This window comes from Mus caroli, unplaced genomic scaffold, assembly GCF_978045245.1.
Source record: "Mus caroli unplaced genomic scaffold, Mus_caroli_1 scaffold_11, whole genome shotgun sequence".
Classification (NCBI taxonomy): domain Eukaryota; kingdom Metazoa; phylum Chordata; class Mammalia; order Rodentia; family Muridae; genus Mus; species Mus caroli.
In genome coordinates, this window is record NW_028227266.1 from 75781600 (window position 1) to 75796461 (window position 14862).

The 14862-nt window shown below is 40.4% G+C and overlaps 1 pseudogene; it reads left to right on the top strand.

The window, feature by feature from the left end:
• The first annotated feature begins 9228 nt into the window (after positions 1-9228).
• LOC110302370 (pseudouridylate synthase RPUSD2 pseudogene) lies at positions 9229-10697 on the top strand (annotated as a pseudogene).
• Positions 10698-14862: the final 4165 nt, after the last annotated feature.

The window sequence follows — 14862 nt, forward strand, 5'->3', positions numbered from 1 at the left end:
CCTCAGTTTATCAATGTCTAGTAAGTACATATACTAGTACTTCAGATAATATCTTATTTTACCTATTACATGACCTCTAATTTAATGCTTTAAATTTTGTAAGAGAAACCCCATGCTGAAATGTGATGTACTTTCTACAAGGGCTTGACTCCCTTAAGTCAGTAGTTCTCAGCAGAGTGTAATTTCATTCTTGGGAGTTAGACAGAGTCTACGGAAATTTTAATGTTCTATCTGTGGAGATGCTGCTGGCATTTACTTAGTGGGTAGTAGATAGGGTCAACGCTAAGCATCCTGGTATACACAGAGTCTGTAAAGTGCTTCTTTTCAGTTTGAGCCTCTAGAACATTCAGACAAACCTCCAACAAGTGATTTCATCTTGAAAGTGACTAATGAAATAGTATGTATTTCCAGGGAGAACCACCTGTTCTCTGTGGTTTTCTTAGGGATTGATAGGGCTTTTTCAATGTAAGGCAAAGGGTTAGGAGTGTTTGGGGTGGGTGGGGGGACAGAAAGGTGGACCTGCTAAAATAACAGACCCGAGTGACTTACATTCTGTCAGTACTCATTTAATAAGTAAACATTTTTCACTGATTGGAAGTGTTTCTCAGTAATGGAGGCCAGGTAATGTGGACTCACCTCAGCATGGCAGGCTTCACCTCTATCTTGACAAGACGTCTAGGATAGATCATGAGTTGGTGAAGACTGGTTGGCCTGGAAAGATACCTAAAGCCTTGGAAGTAAAGGGATCTTTCCTCATATGTTGACTCTTCAGATATTGTTGTGGCCTATTTCTCCTCCACAGAATTGACTCAGTGTTGTAGAATGAAGAATTTTAGTGACTAAAGAAAACATATAGATGGTAGTACATGATCACATATGACATTTGCCGCTCTCTTTGATGATAGAGGTTATGACTATCATTCATATTTTGGTGTTTATGGTATGTATTTATTTTTATAAGCTAGGAATCAAGAGACTAATCAAGGTCACACAAAATATTTGCTCAGAGAACATCTTGCTACCCCATCTGTTCTTCTGTCTAAACATTTACTGTAGTCTCTTATCTGAAGCCTGACCTCCATCCATGACATCAGAAAAAAATTGTTCCGTGTGTCTATTTCCAAGCCAGTGTGATCTTTGAAGAAGAGAGAATATGGTGGAGGTGGGTGGCAGAGGTAGAGATCTAGGCAAGGATAATGAGTGTTGCTAATTGGCTAATTGTGTATTATAAAAGTGTTCAAGTGTTGAAAGAATTTTCTTGTGCAGAATTATGATCATTAATGTAAATCTGATGTTTAATTATACAATGCTGACTTAAAAAAAGAAAAATATTGAAAACTTCACAGACTAATCAGATGGAAGAGGGGATCTTACAGTGCAATTCTGGATGCTGGTTGAGGTCTGAGATTTTTGGCAGTCTTGTTCATAGACTTCTATTATCTCATTACTGTTAGATGGATGCGTTGGGTACTACTTTCCTCTTGTTTTTTCAACATCTTTTTCTATTTATGTACCCACACAGAGCTAGCTGTACAGTATGATGATTTGTGAAACTGCATATTTGGACAAACTAAATCATCAACACAGAAACTTCCAATAGACCAATATGAAGTATTCTTCTGAGCCTGGAAGGAAGAGAGACTCTCACTGAAGCCTTACCTCACCGTGTTCCAGGATTCCTACTTTTGATGAAAGGCCTACCAAAGAAACATTGTTTTCAGCCCTTTGCTTCATTGTGGACTATGAAGAGGTTTTTCAAATTCCATAATAACAATCCTCCAAAGAAGCCAGAAATGAAACACAAAATGAAGGGACATCCACAAAGGAAACGAGATAGAGACAAAGGCCAGGAGAGAGAAGGCCAGTGGCAACCTCTCTGCAGAAGGAGGCTGCACACACATATGAGTCAGAACCAAGTTTCATTTCAGAACTTGCATTCCAGTGTATTGGAATTGGAAGTAGTGGAGAAAACAAAGGCATTAATTCTAGAGGTTAAAAAAAATGTTTAATTAGTACTTCATTTCACAAGAAGCACTCGAAAAGAAGAACTAGGCTTGATATCTCAAACTAAACATACCCTGCACTTCCAGCGTTATAATGCTTTGAAGAAGGTAAATATTAGGCATTCAGTTTTACTCAAAAAATGTTGGGCAATGAGGATGTAGCTCATTAAGTAGAGCATGTGCCTGGTAACCAAAAGGCCCTGGGGAGGGCTCCCATCAAATACAGAAAAGCATGTTAATTTCAAATAAGTTCAAAATTCCATACCATGTAATGGTATGTGGATTAATGACCCTCATCCTTAAAAACAGGCCCAGGACACTCGAAAAACAAGCCTGTCAAGAAGCCATTTCAGTGCCTGCCCCCTAAGTTTTATTGCTGGGATATGTAAAATGTTTTCACAAGGGCACAGAGAGATGCTGAGAAGCTCTTCTGGTGGATATAAAGAAAATAACACCAAATAATATTACACACGAGTCTGTTTGCCATGCAATTTGTACACCAAGGAAAAGAATACAACACACAGCACACCTGCAGAACTCATTGGCCACATAACTGTATCTTGAATGACATGCAGTGTGAATGCTGGGGATGTCGAAAATCAAGAAGACATGCTTGGTTGTACTGTCACTCTTGTGTTCTATGTGACAGCTCATAGTTTGCCTGGAGTATCCATGAACTCTGCTTCTATACTAAAGTTCTAGAGGGACTGTCAGCCAAGGGAACTCATCTCTACCACCTCTTAGAGGTTTCTTATCTGGTGGTAAACCAGACCTTCTATCTAGTCACCCAGGTCTCAGAAGACACTGACTACATAAATAGTGGCATTGATCATTCAGATACAATACTGCCAAACTTGATCATGACTTACACACTCTCAACTTTTTCTTAACTCTGTAAATGGTAATGTTCTCTTAAAACATTCTCTTTTTCTCTTTTTTATTCAGCAGAGAATTTAGTTGACTCTAGTCAAAAAAATGTCATTTCTTTTAAATTTTGTATTTATTCATTAGCAATTTCATCCACACAATGTATCTTAAATATATCCACCCTCAACTCACCCCAATCTCCCTCTGCCCCAAACTAAGACTTCATGAGACAGAAAATTACCAAAATTTTGTAACAACACATTAATAAGGTCAAAATGATGTATTTAAAATATCAGCCCTTGATAGTGATGCCTGCAAGAGCCAAAAACACCTAACAAACGCCCCAACACCAGACAGAGTTGTTAAACACAAATGACTAAGAGACTGCCCAAGATGTAGTCTATTTCTGTTGTCCTTGGTTATTTGCAAGAGATAGAAAGTATGTCCATACTGCTAAAGATATGATGTATTTCAAAAACAGGGCCCAGAGACTCCTAAGCTAGAACTGATCTGAATGCCCCCCCCCTCCCTGAGGACCAGAAGACACCATGCAAGCTTCCAAAAGAGGGAAAAGACCAACAGTCCTACCCAGAAATATTGTCTATGGACCACATCAATGACCATCATGGCATGATAACCCTATGGGTGCAAAAGGGGCACACATATCTAGGCACTAATCGATTCCTCTCTAACTGGAGTTAAGATCTATTCAACAAGAAGGAGATGCCTGGTACCAGAAACCTAGATAGCCACTCTCTGCTATGAAATCATTGTTATTGGAAGAGAGTTTATAACCACTGGTTTATGAGAGCAGAATAATTCCTAACAATAAGCTACAAACATTTGTCTTTATAGCCACAGATTCATGAAATCTGGCCCCTCATCGAGGCAACTTTCTCTTTGCAGCAGTTGGAGACCACTGCAGGAAACCACAACCTATTTAAGTGTAGAGTTGTAAAACCCAGTCCCACTGGGTGCATCTACAAAACCCTTCCATACCAAAGACTCCAGAAACATTGTGTAAGGGGGTACAGAAAGATAACAAGAGACAGAGAGTCAGGACGTTTGCTATGGCATCATGTCTCCTAGTCACACTAGAAGCTAGACCCATAAATTCTCACCAACATGACCAGCCAAACCTGAGCTGAACAAGGATGATAACAACAAACATGCCAAACTTCACAGAGAAAAGCCCACAGACTTCAGTCCTACAGGAAAAACTAAATGGCAGCTGAGTAAACCTAGGAGTGGAAGAGGTAGTCCTCGTTAAGCAAGAACACACAAATTGATTGCCCAGTGCCAAAAAGCCATTCCTGAATAAACACAGAAGAAACATTATATGGCTTTAACTAGTTATATTTGAGAATATGTGTATATACAGATACATACATAAGTACAATAACAATAAAAAAGAGGCCATGAATTTGAAGGAGAGAGTTATATGGGAAGGCTTGGAGGGAGAAAAGAGAAGGGAGAAATGTTGTAATTAAATGATAATTCCCAAAGTCAACAACAAATGAATATTTTATCTGAAAACATAAACACAATACTCATTGTATAGACTGAGCCGAATATATTTAGGAATATATATGTATGTATGCAGGTTACAACAATTAATTTTCAAAGGTTATAAATTTGAAAGTGAATAAGAAGGGACATATAAAAAGGTTCAGGGGATGATATAATGTAATTACATTATAATCTCAAAAAAGGAAAGGGAAATGCATTTATTTATTTATTTATTTATTTATTTATTTATTTATTAACTTATTTACTTACTTTGGATAAAAATTTGTTACATACCTCAACCTGTCAGGGAACTCACAATCTCTTGACCCAAGCTCAAGTGCTGTGATAATAGATATGTAGCAACATACCTGCTAGACTGCTGTATTAAATAGACTGCCATGTCATCAAAATAAGAGGACAGATTCTATAATGGTAAGACTGGAGGTTAGAAGATGAGCTGGGAAAATACTGCAGTATTTGTGAAAAATAATGATAACCTTCCTTTGATAACTGATTGTAGAATGAAGAGACACAGTAAGGAGCTAAGGACTGTGAAAGTCACTTGGATCTGGCAGAAAAGGCACTGTAGTTACTAGAGTGAATTTTAGCTTCCTTGCATGAGTGGCTAGATAGTAGGTGTCAGTAGCTTAGAAAAAGCAATTTAAAGCAAAAATGAATGCAGTTTGCTATGTACCCAGTTTGACATTCCTCTGGTTTGTCCAGATGGAACAGTCTAATGAGAAACTCACTTATATCTTTGCTGGAGTATAGATGTGGGAGCTATCAGCATACAGTTGATACTGAAAGCTGTGGAATTGAATGGTGTTACCTGTTATCAGCCAGAACTGTCAGCAAGACATTAAAATGGTCTAAGTATGTTTATAAAAGTCAACTGCAAGGAAATGTATTTTAGTACCTCATGAGTGCTACTAAAATGTTTCATGATTCTTTCTTCAAATGATAAAAAAAAAAAATCCCAATGTACCTCATATATGTGTTTTTGAGAAACATTGTATAATAGAAGGGGTCTCAGCTTTGAATTCAAGCCCTCCTTACTAGCCATGAGACATTGATCAAGATAGTTAGATCCTAATAGACTTGACTACCTTAAGTAATGAAGTAGAAAGTATAAAGTAAAAACAGTAGAGATGCCTTGGAGAGTAAAAACAACACAGGTTAATGTGTTGAAAACATGCAGAAAATTCTGGAATTGCAAAAGGTCAGTTCGAAAGGCTCATATAAGATTCATGGGTTCTAAAGTCCAGAGACTGAGAAAATGACAAACTAAGATCCCCGATATACTTCATATAAATGACTTAAAGTCAAATAAAATATCTTCTTTCAATTAGGAAGCCCTTTTGAAGCATATATACAAAACTACATGAATTGATTCAGCTATCCCAATTCTTGTGCGCACCCTGACTCGCCAGCAAGAATGAAGCTGCAACAGGATCCTTCTGCACAAGTTTATTGGGAGAGCTTGATTGCAGAGGCGAAGAGACCCCAAGCCCAGAACTGGTGCTGCTTATATAGGCCTAGGAGAGGCGTGTCTCACACCCGGATTGGTTGTGCTTGGGTTATGCTTACCACCTCATTTGCATGCCTACATCTGATTGGTTAACTTCTCTCTCATCTGATTGGTTAACTTCTCTCTCATCTGATTGGTTAACTTCTCTCTCATCTGATGGGTTAACTTCTCTCTCATCTGATTGGTTAACTTCTCTCTCATCTGATTGGTTAATTTTGGTAATTCTCAAAACCTCATCTTGGCAAAAAAGCTTTACTGCCTATGTATGTGTGGTGGCCAGCAGAAGCCAGCACCACCCTGCAAGGGCACATGTGGCTTCCCACACCCAATGACGTCTATACATGAACAATTCTTATCAGCACCCAGTGTCACCGATCACTGACCCCTCATTTAAATGTCACACTGAGCAGCTTTGTGCACACAGAATTTCCACGGCATGGTTACTTTATTGAAAATATAGTTCATTGGTACCTCCAGATGCTTCAAATTCTTTTTATTTAGAAACTCATAGTCTCATTCCAAAACTACTAATCCAGTGATTTCACAGTAGCTTCAGTTTAGAATCCAGTAGGAAATGATATAATAAACTGTTAGGTCATACCCCCACACCCCAAGCAATTAAACCCCAAATGTATCTCAGGCACTGTGCTCAATCAGAGGATATATAGATGGATGAAATCTGTTCCTTGTACTTAAGGACCAGCCAGTGTGATTGGGAAAACAAGCTTATAAGCAAATCACAGGAACCAACCTCTGTTTTCTTCCAGGGATATTTAAAATAACATGCAGAATAATGCCCTATTCTTCCGGTGGAATTCGGGAGAGCAGCAGCAAGGAAGAGTTCAGAAGTAGCACTTCACATCCTTAGTGACCCTCAAGGTGAAGGCAGCTGAAAGGCAGCTCCTGGAGCACAAGCTGATGTATGTGTCAATCACTCTCTCATCATCTCTTTTCCCTATCAATTCCAGAGGTATAGACTCAGGCCTCCCTCAGCCTTGATTGATTATAACAAGCTGGATTCATTTTCTGAGAAAAATGAGTCACCATCCACAATTGTACATAATTATCCATTTTCACATCCTCTAATTTATAAAAGTTACCTTCACTCTCTATCCCATAAGCCTTGTCTTTCAGGCACTCACTTGCTACTTACCACACACATAGGGTTATCCATGGAGGTGATAAATTACCTCCAAAATGGTGCAGATGGCCCACTTCCTGTCCGTGAGTCTAGAAAACCAGTGAGTAAAATGCCCTAACACTGGCCTAACCATATCTAATGGTGATGGGTGATTTTAATTACAGTATAATTTTGTTCACTTACTGAGACTCCATAAATTGAAAGTGTATCTGATTAAAAGGCTCTGCACCAGATGTGTAATAGGCAGTCAGTATCTGCCACTTCCTCTAAATCGTTCTCTTGTTCTGCCCTCCCCTTCCTATCATTCTCCTTCAGATAATAAATGCATTGGGAAGAACTTATCAAATCTTAAATTCTAATCTCTGGTGGGTTATTATTATTCAGCAGCATCATGTGTCTCCTTTGTATAACCAAAGAGACTCTATATTCATGAGTGGTATCCTCGGGGTATTCATTTTCCATTTACTTATAAAGATGATGATAACAAGCCATTCAAAAGATGCTGTTTAATCAGAATAGAATGAGCAAGATGAGATGAGAGGCAGGATGAGATGGATGTATGTGGGCTGAGACAGGGGATGGCTCTGACCTGGACCAGAGTTCCTTGTTTTACCAGAAGCAGTTACCTTTCTGCGTAGTGTAATGATGGTAGGTTGTAAATCTTTCTTCCCCACCATAAGGTACCCACTATCATAGGCTTGAAATGATAAGTTGTTTTTAGCATTGTTATAATTAAAACCAGAGGAGAAAGAAGGAAGGAAACTGTTTTAATATCTCTCTCTCTCTCTCTCTCTCTCTCTCTCTCTCTCTCTCTCTCTCTCTCTCTCTCTCTCTCTCACACACACACACACACACACTCACACACACACACACACACACACACACACAAAGATATCAGAATGGATAAAGACCAATAGCTTTCTAAGATGTTTCAAAGTTATGGAAGAAGGAAGGAAGGAAGGAAGGAAGGAAGGAAGGAAGGAAGGAAGGAAGGAAGGAAGGAAGGAAGAGAGAAGAGGGAGAAGGAAGGAGAGAAGAGCTCATTTGGAGTGGAAAGACAGCCGACATCATGCACAGTGCTTACCTGTGGAAGGCAGGGCATCAAAACAGAGTCAGCTCTGGTGGTAATAGTCCTGACTCCAGGGAATCTGCCATTCTAAGACATGTCAGTTTTGTTAATTGCACTGCTTCCGTCTTTGTTATTTTGAGACATGAGTCTCACTATGTAGCCTTGGCAGAGGTCAGAAGAGGGGTAGGGTCCCCTAATGCTGGGGTGTCAGGTGGTTGTGAGCCACTCAAAGAGCAATGAGTGCTCTTAACCAGACTGTGTGTATGTGTGTGTGTGTGTGTGTGTGTGTGTGTGTGTGTGTGTGTGTCTGTGTTAAACAGAATCGTTTTGGACATTTTATAATTGGGCTGTTAATTCTTTTGTTAAGATTTTATGTCCAGAATAAATAATAAACAACACAACAAAAAGAGTATATTCCACTGTGAGAAATTACATCACATGCACTAGGAGAGATATGATCAGTAGAACAAACAGAAAAGAATAAGTGTTGGGTGGCTTGGGGGGCGTGGCACACTCCTTGAATCCCAGCACTCAGAAGGCAGAGGCAGGTGGATCTCTGTGAGTTCAAGACCAGTCTGGTCTATAGAGCAAGATCCAGGACAGCCAGAGCTACACCAAAACCATGTCTCAGAAAACAAACATACAACAACAAAAAACAAAAGAAAAAAGAAAAAGACACAGATTGTCTGAGTCCATGACTGTGGAATAAAGAATAAACTGTTTACCAGGAGTTGAGAGAGAGAAAGGGAAGAATGTGCTGTACAGATTTCCTGTAGGAGTGAGAAATATGTTTTGAAATCTTGAGATAAGGTTGCTCTAGTTTGTGAACATAGTAAATGCCAATAGTGTTTATCTTAAAGCGGTTAATTTTATGCTATGTGAGTTTTATCTCAATTAAAAAAAAAAAAAGCAAGGCATGGTGTTTCATACCTGTATTCCTGCTCTGGGGGCAATGTAGGAGGATTCAGGGTTCAAGATCGGCCTGAGCTAGAGAAACTCAGAAATACTAAGGGGCTTGGAGTTCAGTTGTAGAGCACTTGCCTTCTAATGGACCTAGATTCTATCCTAAGCACTGGGGGAAGAGGGAAGGGATTGTAAGAAACCAGTAAAAATGGACATACAAGGTGTTAGAAAAAATGATATATGTACAGATCTGAAAGCCCCAACAAGCCAGAAGGAAGGAGGTAGCAGCAGGTACAAGCAGGTTCCTTACTGTGAAACCTTGCTCTTCTCCAAACCCGAGTATCAACCAATGGGAGCAGTCCCTGTCTCAAGGCCCATCCCTGTTCTAATCCAAGAAGCCATTCTTCCAATGGTCACATTCCTCAGTCTTCTTGCCAGTCATCCTGTGCCCAGGCTGGGATGGGTGAGACGTACTCAAAGTCCGGCCCTTTATAGTGGAGGGCATGCAGGAACATTACAAGATCCTGGGGCAAGGGATCCTGTCGCAACACTCGGCACTCGGCACAGAGCGGGTTTGTTTCCTGAGTCACATCTGCTTTAGCTGCCTTCTCTGGTGTGTCCAGATGCTGAGGGGCTGCCTCAGCTATCCCATCTATCTTCTGGGCTGCTGTAGCCAACCCTTCCAGGCTGTCTTTAGTCAACTCTGAAGAGGGAGCTGTTGAGTCTATGAGCCCTGGGGTCAGGTCACCCTCACAGAGATCTAGCATACTCAGGCTTTCTTTGGCGCCCTGCGCAAGGTGCGGCCCTATTACTTTGACTTCCAAACCTACTGTAAAGGTCGCTGGGTGGGCCGCAGCTTGTTGCACGTCTTCAGCACCGTGTTCCGATCCCAACCACTGTCTTACTACGAGGCCGCTGTCCGGGCAGGACGCCTGCATCTCAACGAGGAACCAGTCCAGGACCTCAGCATCGTGCTCAAGGACAATGATTTCTTGCGGAACACAGTGCACAGACATGAGCCACCAGTCACAGCAGAGCCCATCCGCCTGCTAGCTGAGAACAACGATGTGGTTGTCATAGACAAGCCATCCTCCATTCCTGTGCACCCCTGTGGCCGCTTCCGACACAACACAGTCATCTTCATCCTAGGCAAGGAGCACCAACTGAAAGAGCTACACCCACTGCATATGCTGGACCGCCTCACCTCAGGAGTGCTCATGTTTGCGAAGACAGCTGCAGTCTCCGAGAAGATCCATGAGCAGGTTCGGGATCGGCAGCTGGAGGAGTATGTATGCCGGGTTGCAGGGGAGTTCCCTGACAAGGAGGTAATTTGTAAGGAACCCATCTTAGTGGTGTCTTACAAGGTAGGAGTGTGCCGTGTGTATCCCCGGGGCAAGCCTTGTGAGACTGTTCCAGAGGCTGAGCTACAATGGCCGTTCCAGTGTGGTACAGTGCCGACCACTTACAGGTCGCACTTATCAGATCCGAGTCCACCTCCAATTCCTGGGCCACCCCATTCTCAATGACCCCATCTACAATTCAACTGCCTGGGTTCCTTCTCGAGGCCAGGGTGGCCACATTCCAAAGATAGACGAGGAACTGCTCCGAGACCTGGTTGCAGGAAAAACATTTTTATATGACATCAATGAAATCCTCACCTACAACAATCCCATGTAAGGCTATGCGGACAAGAGGGAAGCACAGGAGACTTGGAATCAAGGAGACTTCAGTTTGGCTCTGGACTTGGCTTTCTCCTACAGGATATTCCTCTTAGAGTTCATGTGAGCTTTTGATCTTTTCTTACCGTTGCAACTTAGTTATAGATTGCATAATATATCAGCTTACCCCCACTCACATACATTATTATGTGAAAAATATCAACATTTTAAACCATACTAGGCTGGACATGTTCAAATAACTTCTTTCTTTCAGCCTTGTTTACAAAATTATGTGAACCTCATGATTGTATGTGTTCCCACTGAACTGAGTTTCAATTTAAGTCTCTAGCAGCTAACTGCTAAACAGGAATACACACACAACTGAACAATAGTATACCAACCTAAGAAAGGCTGAACTTAAAACTGACTCTAATACATTTCTGTCAATACAACATCTGTAGCATTATGAAGTCTGGATTAGTCATGTAACTTTTATATCACCAAATAACTATCTTATTTTCTGTTCCTAAAGTAATTGCACTGTGATTACTTTATAGTTGTTGATAATAGTATATTGGCTTTTTCTGTGTTTGTGTGACTGATGGCCTCCTTGGATAATTTTTCAAATACAACTTCTGATTTGAGTTTGAAACTTCACAACAAGGAAGAGGGTATCTAGTCATAAATAGCTAATGTTGATGGGGTGACTTCTTTGCTCTTTTGTGAGGGTATCCAAAAGATATTCTATTAAATGGTTTTGTAGTCCTCCTCCAAACAACTTAACATTAGTTTTGATTGTTGTATAGATCTATATTTTTAGTCTAGTATTTACTTGAAGTTATCACACATATTTCTTAACTATATTCTAAATATGTCCATTTTATATCTTAGTTATCTCAAACTTGGTATTTCTAAACTGAACTTACACTGTGCCTGTAGACAGACAGACAGACAGACACACACACACACACACACCTTCTATGCAACAGCATACATCAGGATAGGCTAGCCCTATTTTTAAGGAACAATAGCAACAAAGTTTAAAAGCACGCCATATAAAGTATTTTCCTAGCTCATACAAGGTCCTTTCTTGACTGGGCAACAGACCAAAGGATCTGCCCTCCAAGAAGGGATTCACTGTTCTCATCACTTTGATTCCAGGATTCAACAGCTCACATATGGCCTCTCTGCTTCCTGCCAAAGAGAAAGATAAAGGCTACAGCATAGCTGAGGGTTTTCTAGTGTCTTGTCTCAGAACTAGCGTGCATCATTTCCAACCATGCTTAGTCATAAGTGGTTGCACGATTCCCCCCTAGCCTCAAGTGGACTGCCAAACACAATTTTCTATGAGCCCGACAAAAAACACAGGAAATGAAAGTCATGTAACATTGTATTTGACCAAATTTCCTACTTCAGATTCCCAGGTCAGAAGCAGCCTTCATCAATCTTTATCACCCTGCATACTTTTCATGTGAAGTATGGACCTCTAGTTAGAATATTTCTATATTGCTTTAACCAGTTCACTTTTCTTTATTCCAAGCTCCACCCACAAACATCAAATTCTCATCATCTCCTCTTTGTCACCTGGAACAAGTTTATAATGCATCTTTCTTCTTTTATTATCTTTACCCTAAAGTCAGCTTTACTTTTAAGTCATATTGACTGTTTAAGTACTAAGTACTTAAGTAGTAAGATGATCACATGAATTAACTTTGGACTTAAAATTATTAAAACCCCATTGATTAAAATTACCCTTCAGCATAATAAACCTTTATAAGTGATTTATAATATCTCCTAATTATGTGATTTTGACTCTACTTTTATTTAGTCATAATTTACAGTTTTATGTGCTGTGTAGATTTCTCTTTGGAATGTAATTCATTTTGTTTCTAGCTGCTTTGATAGGACCATCTGATAGCTCATAGCTGAAATGCTTTCCCAAGAATGAAAATAAGCTGCTTCATGAGGGATTATTCCATTATCTTTGAACTTCTCTTCAAGGTCAATGAAAGGCAAATGATCCCACCCTCCAGAATTCACTAGTGAGAATTTTACATGATCTTGGTTGCAACTAGAATACTACCTGGTATGGTCTCCTTCAGTCTTTGATGATTGTTTTCATTAAGAATACTTCCATGTATTTATGGGATCCACCCCATAAACAACCACCAAACCCAGACAATAGGCAGACGCCAACAAGAGCCTGCTGACAGGAGCCTGATATAACTGTCTCCTGTGAGACTCTGCCAGTGCCTGTCAAATACAGAAGTGGATGCTCACAGTCATCCATTGGACTGAGCACAAGGTCCCCAATAAAGGAGCGTGAGAAATGCCCAGGGAGCTGAAGGGGACTGAAGCCTCATAGAATGAACATCAATATGAACTAACCAGTACCTTCAGAGCCCCTTGGAACTATACCACCAATCAAAGAAAACGCATGGTGAAACTTGTGGCTCTAGCTATATTTGTAGCAGAGGATGGCCTAGTCGGTCATCAATGGGAGGAGAGGCCCTTGGACCTCTTAAGGCTCTAGGTCCCAGTATAGGGGAATGCCAGGACCAGGAATGGGAGTGTGTGGGGAGGGGGGAAGAGACAGGGGAGAGGATAAGAGATTTTCGGAGGGGAAACTAGGAAAGGGGATAACATTTGAAATGTAAATAAAGAAAATATCTAAGAAAAAAAAAAGAATACTTCCATAAAACTAAACCACCAACCAAAGAGTTGAACATAGAGGGACCCATGGTTCCAGCCACATATGTAGCGAAGGATGGCCTTGTCATATATCAATGGGAGGAGAGGCGCTTGGACCTGGGAAGTCTTGATGCCCCAGTGTAGGGAAATGCCAGGACGGGGAGGCAGGAGTGGGTGGGTGGATGGGTGATCACACTCATAGGAGCAGGGGGAGGGAAGATGGATAGGGGGTTTCCATAAGGGAAACCAGGAAAGGGTATAACATTTGAAATGTAAATAAGTAAAATATCCAATTAAAAAAAAAAGAATTCTTTCATATAACCCCTTGAACCAAAATCTGTTTGTGGAACTGCGAGGAAGGTCGTGTGGTTAAGAGCACGTACTGTTTTTTTCAGAGGACCAATGTTCAGTTCTCAACACCACATGACAGTTCACAGTGATCTGTAACTCCAGATCCAGGGCCCTCTTCTGGCCTGCATAGGTACTAGGCATACACATTTCAAAGCATCCATGACCCTATAAGTAAAATGATAGCAACTGATAAATAGGACCCCATAAACTGAAAAGCTTCTGTAAGGCAAAGGAAACTATCTATAGAAAAAAACAACAGCCTACAGATTTGGAAAGGATCTTAGCTAATCCTATAAAGGTCTAGTATTCAAAATATATAAAGAACACAAGAAGTTAGATACCAAACAAAACAAAACAAAACAAAACAAAACAAAACAAAACAACAAAACCAAATAACCCTATTAAAGTGGGGTACAGAGCTAAGCAAAGAATTCTTAACTGAGGAATACCAAATGGCTGAGAAGCACCTAAAAAAATATTCAACATCCTTAGTCATCAGAGAAATACAAATCAAAATGACCCTAAGACTCCATCTTACACCCATGAAAATAGCTAAGATCAAAAACTCATGCAACAGTATATGCTGGCAAGGATGTGGAGAAAGTGGAACACATTCCTCCATTGTTGATGGGAGTGCAAACTTGTACAACCACAACCACTCTGGAAACTAATCTAATGGTTTTTTTCAGAAAATTGGAAATAGTTTTACCTAAAGACACAGCTATACTCTTCCTTGGCATATACCCAAAAGATACTCCACCATACTACAAGGACACAGGCTCCACTATATGAGAGCAAGCATATGAAGGAGCCAGGATAGTGTAGTTTGGTTAGGCAGCCATATGAGTCCAGAGCAGTCAAAGTAGAATATAAAATTTAGTAAGTAATACTTCAGGATTATTAGAGGGAGGTGGGTTAACCATGCTGAGGTTAGGAGTGACTCAGCTGTTGCACTGCTTAAAGCACATCAAATTATAAAGACTATCTATTATGCTATGTAGGGTTGGATGTCTGGAAAGATATTGTGTACATTTTATTTTGTCATGGAATATCTTGGTTTCTCCATCTATGGTAACTGAGTGTTTTGCTGGGTATAGTAGCATTTGTCATTTGTTTTCTCTTAGTGCCTGTATGAGATCTGC